This window comes from Peromyscus californicus, unplaced genomic scaffold (genome assembly GCF_007827085.1).
Source record: "Peromyscus californicus insignis strain IS unplaced genomic scaffold, ASM782708v3 Scaffold_23__1_contigs__length_62951481, whole genome shotgun sequence".
Classification (NCBI taxonomy): Eukaryota; Metazoa; Chordata; class Mammalia; order Rodentia; family Cricetidae; genus Peromyscus; species Peromyscus californicus.
This window is the reverse complement of record NW_026294534.1, coordinates 40,541,439-40,555,694: the sequence shown is the minus strand read 5'-3', so window position 1 is coordinate 40,555,694 and position 14,256 is coordinate 40,541,439. Positions and strand designations below refer to the sequence as shown.

The window sequence follows — 14,256 nt, the reverse complement described above, 5'->3', positions numbered from 1 at the left end:
AAAGTGTATTAGCTTTGACTGAACATGTAACAGAGGAAAAGGGAAAAAGGAAAAACATGACACAGAGCCACACTTTGTTGAGTTTTCATGTTTCCATTGATTTTTGATATTTTTAAGTGATCTTATTTAGGGCATGTCATGTAAGGATTCTGTTGTTGCCGACCCTTCCTTGGTAGGAGCAGACTGTAGAAATACTTGATGATGTTTATTGCATTGCTAATTGTGTGAAATTGGCATAGCATGTATCCCAACACAAGGGAAAAAAACTCAATACTATTGACCACAATTACACAAAACAGTATGCCATGACAACAGCGATGGCGTCTAGTGATTTCTCCTTATTAACCCACTCGTTCTTCCCAACAAGTGATTTAGGCGGGCTCTGTTATTTCCCTATGAGACAGATTAGTCTCTAGAAGTAGTTAGCGAGGTGAGGACTTGGAGGTCCAATCATAGAAAGCAAGGGAAGAATACCCATGAGATTCAATATATTTAGCGAGGCTGATATTCATATTGCTACAAATTGTTTGTTGGTATCCTAGACTCTTTGGAAAACAAAGCCTGCATTGTTTAGCATATAATTTGAAAGGTAATACTTCCCTAGGTATTTATGTCCTTCCATTGCCCCTCCCTTTCTTCCTTTCATTTCCTCTCTCTTATTTTTTAGTGCATGGCGGTTAGGATATTACTTTGTAGCTCAGGATGGCCTGGAATTTGTGATTCCCTGCCTTCACCTCCCAAGCGGCTGGAATTACAGGTGTGTACCACCATAACTAGCTTTTCTAGGTATTTCACACAAAGACCAAGAAGAATGCTGTAACAAATGCATAAGCTCAGCCTTCCAGGACTCAGCGACTATTTGCTGAGTGAATTGTTCTATAGTTCTAAAGATTATGATGAAGAGCTCAAAACCATGTTCCCTCTAACTCCTATAGGCAGCTCTTTGTCATTTCTACCTCCAGAAGCTTATCAGCATCTCTTGGCCTGAAGATGCATCTTTCACATCTCTACTTCTCTTGCCACATAATATTCTCCTTAAGTTATGTGTCCAATTTTCTTTTCATTACTGACAACAGTCATTGGACTTAAGAACCTACCCTGAATCAGAGCTAACTAACAAACTCAGACTAGCATAGCCTTGTTTCTAAATAAGTTTTATTTACAGTTTCGGTGTCAACATGAGATTTGGTAGTGTCCGTGAACCTAACATGGGAATATGGTTTAGGAGGCAGAACTGAATAAGCAAATATGAAAGGATAGCATAGCATCACCAAGGCTATAACCAGAGACCCCAACTAGAACCCAACCTGTATAGCGATAAATCCAAGGGTGTCTGCTTAAGGGGTATAAAGAATTTATTAGGACATAAATTGGAGAAGACAACTCACTAAACAAAATAGGCAAATCATCGCTGGGTCCTGGAAGGCTGAGGTCCTGTCCCACACTGTGTCCTACTGCCTGAGTCAGTCTGCACCATCTATGTGCCTCTCCAGTCTTAAGGGTAGGCCAAAGGCCATTCCTCAGGGACTGGTACTTCAAGGTCATAGGTAGAACAGGTATCCACTACATCTTTAGGGACTGGTACTTCAAGATCATAGGTAGAACAGATATCCACTACAAACCTGTCATGACAGAAGTCAGTCACAAACACCAAGATATGGTAACCTCTTCAGAGTTCCCCAACTAGTAACAGTTTCATATCATTGGACCTGTTTACCTTGGGGTTTCCTGTGTGGATCTGCCATTTTTTTGGGACATAGTGCCTTTCTGTCAGTGCTTTTGTATGTAGATGCCTTAATTCACATCACATCACAGTTTATTTTACCTCATTGTGTCTGATCTTGATGCCATTTTGAAGCTCAGTAGAAAACATATCAAAATTCTGTTGGTTATAGAACATAAGGCCTTGTTGCCCAGCCCAGCTTGGCTTTCCTATTGCATGTAAAGCTAACATTCTTAGAGATGTCAGCAAACATTTTCTGTAAAGAGACAGCAAATATTTGACTATAATAATTATTCATCTACAATACAATCACTTATCTACACTGTTGCATTGCAAAAACAGCCATAGACATATTAGCAAATGAATGTGGGGATGGTTTAATAAATTTTTATTTTAAAAAAGGATGCAATCTGGATTTGGCTCAAAAATTATAGTTGGCCTATACTTCATCAAGAGAAGCACACTAGCAACAGTCTCTATGATTTCTTTCTACAGCAGATAAATCTATTCACTTTAGTAAGAACAAGATTTTAAAGTGAACATTTTTTAATTGGAGATTGTATTCATTGATTGTGAGCACTAACTTGGAACCTAGATTAAGAAGAAATGTCACTACACCAGTCTGTGATAAGTAATTTACATATTTACATGACTTATTTCAATTAATCTTTCAATGAGCCATGAAGTAGATGTGATTATCTCTGCGTCACATATAAAGAGAATCCAACCAAGTTATGTAAATGTGTCTAGGTTCATTCAGGGAGTAATGATAGAATTCAATTCTTTTCATATATCCAAGTCCATATGTGTTATCATGGCAGTATGGCTTTTGATACATGCATTTTTAGACTTCTCCTGCCTTATGTTCTATGGCCATCAGAATTCTAAAATTAAATTCAAAGCATGGTATTAAACCTCCATTCTGTGCATATGTAACATATGCACCAAGTAAACTGGATGATATTTGGGTCAATGCCAGAAGAAAATTTTGGATTATCCAGCTAATAGGTTCTAAGGATGTCAGATATGACATGAAATTTGTTATTTGAACTTCATCATTTTCAGACTTCAAATAGAAGCATACAAATCTACATTAAGGGATGTATAAGCTAATGTCAGTAAGAGGATAGGGAAGCACAAGGGCAAATACAGACAATGAACTCTAAATTATAATACTGGAACATGAACAACCCTAAACAAACATATATTTCCTACAGGATACTAAAGAAGTTTCTATTTAAGACCATGTGACACAAACACCTGTCTTTCATCCCATTTAAATGGTTACTTTGCAAGCTGTTATTTGTAGTTATCATTCTTTTTAAAAAATATTTTTATTTTATAATTAATTTAATTTTACATATCAGCCATGGATTCCCCTGTCCTCCCTCCTCCCACCCCCCAGCCTTCCCCCCCACAATCCATCCCCCATTCCCACCTTCTCCAAGGCAAGGTCTCCCCTGGGGAGTCAGCTCAGCCTGGCAGACTCAGCCGAGGGAGGTCCAGTACCCTCCTCTCTACACCCAGGCTGAGCAAAGTGTCTCAGCATAGGCCCTAGGTTCCAAAAAGCCAGCTCATGCACCAAGGACACGTCCTGGTCCCACTGCCTGGGAGCCTCCCAAACAGTTCAAGCTAATCAACTGTCTCAGTTATCCAAAGGGCCTGGTCCAGTTCCATGGGGGCTCCTCAGCCATTGGTTCACAGTTCATGTGTTTCTGCTAGTTTGGTTATTTGTCCCTGTGCTTTTTCCAATCATGGCCTCGATATCTCTTGCTCATATAATCCCTCCTCTCTCTTGCCGATTGGACTCCTGGAGCTCCACCTGGGGCTTGGCCGTGGATCTCTGCATCTGCTTCCATCAGTCACTGGATGAGAGTTCTATTATGACAGTTAGGGTGTTCGGCCATCCAATCACCAGAGTAGGTCAGCTCAGGCAGTCTCTCGACCATTGCTAGTAGTCTATAGTGGAAGTATCTTGACATTTAAGGAATTGCTCTACATCCTTAATCATCAGAGAAATACAAATCAAAATGACTCTGAAATATCATCTCTTACACCCGTCAGAATGGCTAAGATCAAAAAGACTGAAGACAGCTTATGTTGGAGAGGATGTGGAGCAAGGGGAACACTCCTACACTGTTGGTAGGAATGCAGATTTGTACAGCCACTTTGGAAATCAATATGGCACTTTCTTAGCAAATTGGGAATCAACCTCCCTCAAGACCCAGCTATACCACTATTGGGCATATACCCAAGGAATTCTCAGTCATACCACAAGGGCACATGCTCAGCTATGTTCATAGCAGCATTGTTTGTAATAGCCAGAACCTGGAAACAACCTAGATGCCCTTCAACTGAAGACTGGATAAATAAGATGTGGTACATATACACAATGGAGTACTACTCAGCAGAGAAAAACAATGACATCATGAGGTTTGCAGGCAAATGGATAGAATTAGAAAATATCATCCTGAGTGAGGTAACCCAGACTCAGAAAGAAAAGCATCATATGTATTCACTCATAAGTGGATGCTAGATGTAAAGCAAAGAATAACCAGACTGCAACTCACAACTCCAGGGAGGCTACCTAGTAAAGAGGACACTAAGAAAGACACAGGGATCACCCAGTGACAGAGAAATGGATGAGATCTACATGGGCAAACTGGGGATGAGGTGGGGGTAATGGAGGGCAAAGTTCGGGGGAAAGAGAGCTTAGTGGAGCAGGAGATCCCAGATGGATCAGGAACAGAGTGAGAGAACAAGGAAAGAGATGTCATGATAAATGAAGACCCCATGGGAATAGGAAGAAGCAGAGTGCTATAGAGGTCCCCAAAAATCCACAAAGATACCTCCACTATAGACTACTGGCAATGGTCGATAGAGTGTAGTTATCATTCTTATAGATTGCTTTCAAGATGTTCAAAGGGGCATAAATGGGTAGACAGTGGAGAAATATCTTTAAAACATGCTATCCAGACACAAGGACATACATTCAGGTCTCTAGCACCCACATACAAAGCCAGGCATGATAGTGAGGATCTTTAATCCCAGTGCTTGAGGGACAGGGGCAGACAGGTCCCTGAAGCTCACTGGACAGCCAGTCAATTTGTAATCACCAGATTCAATGAGATAGCCTGTCTCAGAAGTTTTGGTGATGAGTTACTGAGGTGGACACCAAATGTAGACTCCAGGCTTCTACTTATACAAATGTACACACACAAACACACAATAGGAAATTGCATTGAAGATGAATTTTCTTTAATCATTCCTAGTATCTCTTAGGCTTGTGAACAGACATGGTCCAAAAAACTCATGCTCTATTACGGGTTACTATGTATCTGTATGTATTATGATTTTGCCCCTTAATTCTCTCTTTTTAATGACCAGTGATGGGGCTGGAGACACATGGCTCAGCAGATCAGACCACTTCGTGCTCCTATAGAGGGACTGATTTTGTCTCCTAACACCTATATCTGGTAGCTCACAACAGTCTCTAATCCGAGCTCCAGGAAATCCACTGTCCTCCTATGCATAGACTTCACATAGACATGCATGTCTCTAACATAATTAAATCTTTAAAGAAAAAAACTTCAATGTTTGAAGTAACTGAATAAACACCCCTGTGGGGTCAAAATTGTGAATTTATAACTTAGTGGGTTTTATCTACTTCAAACAGGGAATTCAATAGGTTCTAAACAAGTTAGTATGATGATAGACACAGTCAGCATGCAACCTGAAGGAGAGACCAGATTTTGATAAGTTGTGACACGCTATTTCCTGATTTACTGCACAGGCATAATTTTCACTTAGCCTTGGTGAATTCTGAAAAAAAAAATAATAAAACGGATGTCTATTTTAGTCAGGAAAACTTTCCACAGCCTACATGGCATTTAATGTTGGCTCTGCATGTTTTGCTAAGAAACTAACCAACTATTTGCATTTGAAAAGATGTATTGATTTTGGCTCTTCATAATACCTTATCATAGGAGGTGTGTACAGCTAGAGCTCATATCTGTCTGAGCGGGATACTTCTTAAAGAAGCACTCTTCAATGAAATGCACTCACCCTCCTTGTTGGGGTGTGAGGGCTTCCCATGACATCTCCCGTAAATCTGAGGGGTGTCATTGCCAGTTCAGATCTTCCAGGAGACAGATGACAAAGTGGAATTGAAGATGTTTAAAATTTATTGAATAAAACATCTGCAAAAGATAAGCAAAGAGGAAAGAAAGAGTAAGCAAGGAGGCCACATGCAAGTCGGACAACTGTGTAAGGAAGAATGGGGAGGAGAACTGGGGAGGAGAAGCATCTATGGAAGAACAGATCTGAGATAGCCTCCTAAGGAACAGGGAGTGCCAGGCGCCTCTAGAATGCACCCACCAGCCCTTTGTGCTCCAGTGTGGTCAGGCATTGGCTGTGAGTCCCCCAGTGTTAGCAAGATAGTGACCACTGAGACTTTAGCAGGTGGAAGACGTTAGCTATACTCCTTGCAGCCTGAGCCCTTGTGAGCACAGATGAGTGGGATGCAGCTCCTTGCTTACTCTGGCTGTACCAGGTTTTCAGTCCTTTAGGAATGCCTCTGACTGCAATATAGGAATGTGAAATTGTCGCAAATGTAGAAAACAGGAGAAAGTCCAGGTAACCAAAATTATCGATAAATGTCCACCATGCAACTTCATGCACAAAATCAAAGCAGGGAACTAGTAGGTTCAACTAGATGGAAGCTAAATGTTTATGTTGTGGAAGAAAAGGAAGTGTCTTTGGGTCCTCTGATGCTTAGCAAACCTTTGGATGCCAGAGGCGCTTCATATGTTTCTTGTTTTTTGTTTGTTTTCTTAATGAAAGGCCAATCATGGTACTTCTCAATCAAACCTTCAGAAGGCTACTTCCCACGGATCTAGTTTTGCCTTGTTTAAACAATTACCAGCCCATCAAATATATATTTATACCAAATTTCATCAACACCACTAAGTACATAATTATAGAACTTAAGTGTAATGTTGGCTATAAAGGCTGTAGTAACCCCCATCGTCACTAATTCTTCCTCCTTATATGGTAGTGAAGGTGCTGTAGTAGACACCTGCTCTCCTTGAACTTGTTCCATGCACTGACATTGAGAGGGGGTTGGGATGTGCTGATTACTGCAGCATTAGAGTTCTTGAGTCAAGAGAACAAAGCTTGGGCCAGGACATCTGGGGACTGGGGGTTCCTGCCTACAGTCACTGTGGTTTCTCCAGTTGTGAGCTCTTGGGCCACACCTGATGCTTCATGTTCAGGGTTGAGGAAGAGGATCATACTGAGACCACATTGGCACTGGTCATACACTCTGCCTTACTGAGGGGGCCAGGACAACTGGAATGTGGGAGTTATGTCCCATATCATGACAACCAGGATACTGTCCTAACAGCCCAATGCTCAGGTTGTATGGCATCCAGCTCCAACCACCTGCAACCTTCTACCTGAGGTCACGTTCTGGTCCTGCATTATCACTGGTCGCATCAAATCATTAGTATGGACAAAGCTCTTCCTGTAGAAGGGGCATTAAGCTATGCAGCATCCTTCCTGTCGAAATCCATGGGATGCCCAGCTAGCTCATGCTTAAAGAGATGCTTTCTACAAGTGCCACACACCGTAGTGCTCCCAGACAAGCTTCAAAAATTGCTAATTTTTTTTCCATTGCAGAGAAGACTTTGAAATGGAGGTGAGTGGTGGAGACTTGAACTGGTGTTAGGTGACAGGAGGGTATTCATCATAGGGCTCAGATGTTTTGATATTACATCCAGCCTGGGCCTTCCCTTTTCTGTAGGGGTGGGAGGATTGCTGGTCCTCTCTCTCCACTGGCCCAGATTGAAAGTTGTCTTCACCCCTGGGTTCAATTCTCAACCCTGAAAAGAGAAAGGCCTCTGAATTTCAGAACAGCACGTGTTTTAACACTTTTAGATAAAGACCTAAATAAAGTGGTATGCTTTCGTTGAAAAAAGAAAGAAAGAAAGAAAGGAGTACATAAGATAAAAAATAAAGTGAAACAACTGTATAAGGTTCACTGGGTTCTGCAGCCATAGCTCAGAAGGGCAGGTCGGTCTCAATTCTGCTTGCTTCTCCCCAAATCCTTTTTTCAAAGAAAGGATTTTCACATAATTTAACCTAGAGGGCTGCACTTACATTTTCTGCAATATCAGAAAATTAGATCCTGCTTTGTTCTGACTGAAGACCGCACATGTCTGCAGAAGAGCTACTGGGGAAGCCTTCTGAAGCAGGTTAAATGTCTGATGTATCTGCAAAGATTTCTCAAAAGATCGCAGGCCTCCTTGAAACAGATACCTACACGTGTATTTTCTGCTTGATTCTCCCACGGAGAAAAGCAGGTCCATTTTGTTTTGGGATATGTTTTGATTCTTCAAATGAAATAAAAAAAAAAAATGCTTTCAGTGTGTACTTCCACAACATAGAGGCAAAACAAAATGAAAATGGGAAATTGGAGGGAATGACTCAGCCATTAAGAGCATTTCCTGTTCTTGCAGAGGACCTGGGTTCAGTTCCCAGTGTCCACATGGCAGCTCACAATGTGTAACTCCAATTCTAGGGTATCTGACACCCTCTTCTGACCTTTATGAGCATCAGGCAAACAAGTGGTGTACATACATGCAGATAAACAAAAACTCACACACATAAATTAAAATAAATGAATAAACTGAGATGTAGCTAGAGTCTCTGTCACTCGCCAGTCCCATAGCTGCTCAGACCCAGCCAAGTAAACACAGAGACTTATATTGCTTACAGACTGTATGGCCGTGCCAGGCTTCTAGCTATCTAATTCTTATATCTTAAATTAATCCATTTTTATAAATCTATACCTTGCCACATGGCTCGTGGCTTACCAGCGTCTTCACATGCTGCTTGTCATGGCACCGGATGGCAGTGTCTCCCTTTCCCTTCCTGTTACCTTAATTCTCCTCTTTGTTAGTCCCGCCTATACTTCCTGCCTGGCCACTGGCCAATCAGTGTTTTATTTATTGACCAATCAGAGCAACAGATTTGACATACAGACCATCCCACAGCACTGAGATGCAATAACAGAAAGTTTATTTAAAGAATTTTTAAAGAAATTTATTTAGTGCTAATAGAATATTCAAATCACTACTGGCAGTGACCTTGAATGATATCTATTTCTATGATATCTATCTATCTATCCATCCATCCATCCATCTATCTCTCTATCCATATTTACGTTAAGAAATTTCCTTGTACATATCTAATAATTTCTGTGGCATAATCCAGCAATTGACTTTAAGTTTCAAAATACAAGTATTTTTCATTACAGTTACATTTATTTTTATTGTACATGAGTCATTACTGAGGCGCTAAAATCAGCATTTTGTTTTGTTTGTTTTTCTTTGTTTGTTTCTTGGCTCAATGGGCTATTTTCATAGTAAGTTTAAGATATCAACCAAAAGACGCATTTCTCTTTTCAAAGTTTTGAGTCCCTGCATTCACAGCCCAGCCCCCGAGGTCCTTGAAGGTCTCTTCTTCCCATTTTAAACACATTTTAGAAAACAAAAGCCAGGATCTGTGAGTAGAGCACAGTAGCAGAATTCATGAAGATCTGAGTTCATCTCTAGTACTACCAAAAACAAACAAACAAAAAAGAATCCTGTTGGACATTCTCATCTCTATCATTTATCTTCTCTGCTGTGGATATCGCTCTAAATAAATAAAGCACTGATTGGCCAGTGACCAGGCAGGAAGTATAGGCGGGACAAGGAGAGAGGAGAATTGAGGAAGGAGGAAGGAAAAGGGACCGGCTGGAGCCGCCGGCCGCCAGGACAAGGAAGATGTAAAGTACCGGTAAGCCAAAGTAAAGATTAATAGAAATGGGCTGAATATAAGAGTGAGAGCTAGACAATGATAGGCCTGAGCTAATGGCCAAGCAGTTTAAATAATGTAAGAGTCTGTGTGCTTATTTTATAAGTGGGCTCCGGGACTGGCGGGACTTGGTGGTGGGAGCTGGAGAAAAATTCTCCAGCTACACTTCTCTTTGCTAAATAACACTCCAAATGAATGCAAATTCCTCATTGCCTGCCTCCCTGCCCGCCCCCCCCCCCCCCCCCCGCCCACCATGTGTGAGTGGGAAGAGCCCCTTCTCACACACAGAGGCCGGAGGAAGACATAGGATGTCCTACACTGTCATTACTGACTTATTCCCTCAAGACTGGACATCTCACTGAGACTAGCATTAGATTAGCAGCCAGCAAGCAACAGAGATCTTCTTGCCTTTGTCCTCTGACAGTTCTGGGGTTACAGGTACACATGGCTATGCGCACCTTCTAAGGGAAGGCTGGGGATTTGAACACAGCTCCTCATGCATGCAGAGAAAGTTCTCTTGCTTTCATGCCCTTCTCCCCAAACCCATGATCTGCATTTCTCAAACAGTTTTTCTGTAAGCCCTTGCTGTCATGTTTCCTTCTTAAGCAAATAGAAACTGAACAAAAACAGAACAAAACCAAAATGCCCTTATCTTCATCCTCATGTTTCTCTCTTCAAAAACTTCAAATGGCCTCTGGGGACGCCAGAATGATTTTTTTTTTTTTTTGCCTCCTTTTTAACACTCCTATACCTGTCTCAATTTCTATGTTTGAATGCATTCTACTAAAATCATAACTTTGTGCTCAGAATAACTGAACAAAATGTCTCATCCCATGTGCTCAGTCACATCAATGTCATATTTTCATTACTGATAACAGCACATTACCAAAGATCCAAGCTTGGATTATTGGTGGATGGGAGGTCATCACCAGAAATGTATGTAGAAAGCCGAAAGCATCCCATAAACAAAGCACTCTTTAAAAACCACTTCTGCATATATACATTTTTACCACTGATTCAATAGGTGCATGCGAAAAAAGTTCAACAACATTTTTTTCATATTTGTCACCAAATATTGTATTTTAGACACTAGAGAGGAATTATTAACATTAATATACACCTTCTCTGATAAGGATTGAACATGGCATCTATAAAGTTGTTCTCAAAGACTAACTGTAACAAGATCTACTTATCTAAAACCTACCTTTTCATCTTTGGTACATGGAACTGATAATTCAGCCCTGTTTTGTCTGTTTGCTTGTTTTCAAAAAGCATGTAAATCGCTTTCCTCTTTATTTTTATTTTTTTTTTCCTAATTAACAAAGAGACTTTGAACCTCCTTGTTTCTTATTTGTTTATAGCCTCAATAGTTTGGTACCAAGGGGATCTTCAAATTGTGAGGACCTTGTAGGAAATCATTGGTAGTCTGAATGCACAACAATGGTAGGGGGCAGATACAAAACGTGGAGTATGCGGAGTAAAAAACGCAAACACCAATTAGACTTCTTTAATTTGCGTGTGGGATAGATAAATAATGATTTGCACCAAGCAGGGATCTCACATGGCTTTGTTCATATTTTAATAGTGTACTTCTCTTTGCAGTCGGAGTAATTAAGTCTTATGACATTCCAGAAACCATGAGTCCTGCTGAGATGTTTAAGTTTAGAACAACCTCTTGATGTACAACCAAAATAATAAAAACAAAAACAACAAAAAAAGGACACTTCTCTGCTTCTTAACAAGCTGGTTTGTTTTCACCTCTGCGACACAATTGGATGTGGCCCACTCCAACTGTTTAGTCTCAGAGTTAACTAGACGTTCCTTTTGAAATTCATTGCCTTCAATTACATTTTTTAAAAGAATTTTAATTGCATGGCTGTAAAGAGTAAAGACGCTCTGGGCTCCATTTGTTTATCATGGAGGGGCCTAAAAAATGAGGACAGAGCTTCCCAGCTCATGCAGGGCTTGCTGAGAAAGGGAGATGACTTTTAATTCGACAAGTTCAGAGAGATTTCTTAGTTTGACGCGCTTGGCAGGGGGTCTTTGAGCGCCTGGCAATGCTTGGGCATTCTGAGCTTTGAAAGTCTTTCCCTGCAGCAGAAATTGTATCAAAAGCCAATGATAATATTCCCTGCAAGGTAAAACACCCTATTGAAGATTTCGAGGGCTGTTTATTTATTCATCACAGTTTTTCTTTTAGGACATATCAAGCATCTAGGTAATAATTCACATAGATGATAGAAAATGCAAAAAAATATTCTCCTCATTAATCTTTCACCTTTTCCTCCTTCTACTTCTCTGTAGGCCACATGTAGATATAAAAGCTTCTTTCTGCTTGGCTCAAACATATATATATCTTTATTCGCAATCTCTGTTTCTTCCCTTCTCTTTCAATTTTTAAACAAAATTGTCATTTCTATCGACTTCCCACCACCAGCTGAGAATATAAGATGTTTATGGCCATTTCCTCCTGTTAAATCCTCAAAGTGATTAATTAATTTTACAGAAGTTACGTTCCGAATCTAAGGCTCCTTTGGAATTCTGCCTATTGTATGTCTGTTTCAGAAAGCTGTTTTCAAAGCAAATGTTAACCATCGTGTGGCTCTCTGGAAGGATATCCATATTTTAATATTTTGTATTATATTTTGTACATATCATAGGAGAAAAAATGTTTCCTCTCTCACAGTTTATAGGTCAGAACTGGGAATAAGGGGCCATGACAGCTGATCCCTCCTGTATCATCAATGTCTCCTCTCTGTTTGGCAGAATCAGTGAAGATACATTTCCCCCCTCGTTTTTTTTTCTTCCATCTTCTGTGGCATTAAAAGTGACCTTGCCTTGCAAATATTGATGAATCATCCCATGGGAAGCTGTTGCCATATAAAATAAAGTTTACTTCATACATATATTTTGTTAAGATATGGGAACTCCAGGACAGTGCATTGCATACAGTTTCTAGTTGTTTTATTTGTATTTTTTATAAGAAATCAATGAAGAAAAGCTATATATGCAAAGGAAACTTAGAAATATTCAGAACCTCGTCAAATTTGGGCATTCTTAAGCACATTTCACTCTCCAAACATAAACCAGGTTGTATACTGTATTTAAATATCAAAAGTTGGAAAAGAAATCACCATGCCAAGTAACCACTTCACTAACAAAATATCCATAGAAAAGAATCAGCAAATATTCATTCATTAATATTAATTGAACTTTCACAGACTGCAAAACAAGCCACAGGCACCTTACAAATGCGGCCTTGTCCACAGGATTTCAAACTTGATACTTGGTTCATGCTCATTTTTCACATATGGAGACGGGGAGAATCAAGGATAATATAAACCGTGTAGTCCCAAACTGCACATAGTAAGTAATAAGCATTAATTTATTATCCGGTTTGGGGAAAGAATGTGTTTTTGTGGAAATATTTGTGTGTTTTAAACAGGATAATTCAAGCACAGTATTTAGACCTGACCAAGTTTTGGGGACCTTCCTTCAGTCCACCCATGCTGTCATGACCAAGAATACCATCACCACCTGCAGAACCATGGGGACACCATACAGGTCTTTTTCCTTTGACTGATATCAGTTTCTTTTTTTCTCTTTCAAACTACTTTTGTAGTAGGAGGGCTAGTTATTAAAGTGTCTTTCCATAATGTAAAATCAATGTAATTTAGGGTTACTTCTAAAATGAGTAAGTTCTATGTAAAAAGGAACTTAAACTCACATATCACCCATGATCTATTCTTCCTTCATTTCTTGCTTGCTACATATCATTCAGTGTGATAACTGCAGAAATCTGTTAGGAACTTTGCATGTTTGACAAACCTCAATTGAAAACTCAATGAAAATGTTAGGTGACTGAGAAGATACCCAAATATATTGGTGGAATTATGGCTAATATCAATGGGTGTTTTGGAAGCCTATTACTACTTCTTGTGTGGAAGAACAGCCTACCCTCTGGACTTTACTTCATTATAATTCCTTGCATTACTATTGTCTGCTATGTCCAATGAGAGATTCAAAAAGTAATAGACAGGAAGAGTAAATGTTTGCTTTTGTGTAATGATCTTTGTTTTCCTTTGAAATGTAGACGTAGATATTTATATGATGATTTCTATCTCAGTTAATCTGATTTATTCATTTATATTTGAATTTCTTTCCAGCTGCAAGATAGTAAGTTTTTAATATAACCAGTAAATGAATAGACTGAAATCATATATAAAACAAGTAATTTTCCAATGTTATATCCAAGTTCTGATATCACTAGATATCTCTCTAAATATAACTATTTGTATATGTGCATGGCTCTGTGTGGGTATATGCTCCTCAGTGCAGGTGTCCAGAGTCAAGACTGTTGATTTCTGTGATACTGAAGCTATAGGCAGCTGTGAGACATGGGCACTAGGAACCAAACTCAGGTCTTCTCTAACAACAATATATACTCAGCCACTGAACCATCTCTCCATCTCCCTCACTAGATTTTTTATAACAGTTATAATTTGTTTCATAATGTATATATCAAGATTTTCTCTTCTTATCATATATAGAAGAAAACTTATGTGATTATATTGAAAATATAACCTCGTTTTCTTGATGATGAGGTATAATATATACTTGGGAACTAAAATCAGCATAGTAGTTTTTTTTTTAAAGGAAAAGACAGATTCTTT

General features: G+C 39.6%; 1 protein-coding gene across 1 annotated transcript in view; it reads left to right on the top strand.

The window, feature by feature from the left end:
• Positions 1 to 14,256, top strand: part of Tenm3 (teneurin transmembrane protein 3) — a 2,633,929-nt gene that overhangs the window by 1,205,950 nt on the left and 1,413,723 nt on the right.